We start from the raw sequence: 1,058 nt of genomic DNA, 5'->3' as shown, positions 1-1,058 counted from the left end.
ACGTATTCAAATCTGAGGTGGATTTATTTGTAGAAAAAAAAAAAAACTCAAATATGAAACCCACTGATTTTATTATGATTTTAGAAAACATTTTTCTAAAAAAAAAAAAAATAAATAAACGACTGAGTTTATTTGTTTTTTTTAAACAATTTACTCTAAAATTAAATTTTATTTTTTGTAGATGCTGCATCATGTTACATCTAAACTGAAACCAAGTAGAGCGCGATACCAGCTGCGGAATTTAATGAGTGTCAAACTTGCGTTGCGGTTAAAAACCAGCTCCTCGTGTCTTAGAGGCGCCGCGTCCATCAGATGAATCATAAATTTCACGCCCGTTGGACCCAAACGGACCGGTTTCAGACTGGACCGCTCCGGTCAGCGGATCGTGAAGCGGACACCATCACCATCTCCACATGTGGAAGTAAAAATAGCGCCATGCGGCAGCATCACGCCACATTTGAAGCTCCGCTATGAAACCGGTTGATGTAATCATGTGTCGTAATGTAGCAGCCATACACTGGGAGGGCAAAGCGATGCCCGCGTCAAGCTAATACTACTACCGCCTATATAGATAATAAGATAATCTATGGTTTCACTTTAATTAAAACACTTTTGAGTCAAAAGCAGCTTCGTTGAGGCGGCACGCGACAAAGCGCCGTGTCGGTAGCCCAGGTTCACTCACCGCGGTAGAGGGGGGGTTCCTCAACTGAAGCCCGGTGTCTTCCTGTGAGAGAGTCGCCCCGGGTGTCCTTGGCCTCAGTGGAGCGATAGCAGCTCAGAGAATGACGGTCCAGCGGCAGAGGATGAGGATGGTGATGGCATTACGAACCAATGTCGGCGCATGCGTATAAAAAGCTGCTCCAGCCGCGCTGACAGAACGCACGTGCGTGTAGAGGGCGGAGCACTGCCACAGCGGCACGTAGGTGATGGCAAGAGGTTTTAACATTTAATTGGATTAGCCTCAGCGCTTACTGACCCTCACATCTTATTTATTCAACTTTCTTTGTGGTTGATGCAGGGCAGTTGTACCTTTATACATATAATAGACACGTTCTGAC

The 1,058-nt window shown here is 45.2% G+C and overlaps 1 protein-coding gene across 1 annotated transcript in view; it reads right to left on the bottom strand.

Annotated features, from left to right (window-relative positions):
* The window catches only part of LOC107088755 (monocarboxylate transporter 1-like), a 20,958-nt gene extending 20,100 nt beyond the window's left edge, over positions 1–858 (bottom strand). The window contains exon 1 of the mRNA XM_015381119.1: positions 683–858. The gene's annotated coding sequence lies outside the window, so the exon portion shown is untranslated. The remainder of the gene's footprint in view (positions 1–682) is intronic.
* Between the last annotated feature and the right edge of the window lie 200 nt (positions 859–1,058).

The sequence above is a fragment of the Cyprinodon variegatus genome, unplaced genomic scaffold, assembly GCF_000732505.1.
Source record: "Cyprinodon variegatus isolate N-32 unplaced genomic scaffold, C_variegatus-1.0 Scaffold228, whole genome shotgun sequence".
Lineage (NCBI taxonomy): Eukaryota > Metazoa > Chordata > Actinopteri > Cyprinodontiformes > Cyprinodontidae > Cyprinodon > Cyprinodon variegatus.
Note: the sequence above shows the minus strand (reverse complement) of the source record. Positions and strands in the feature narration are given on the sequence as shown.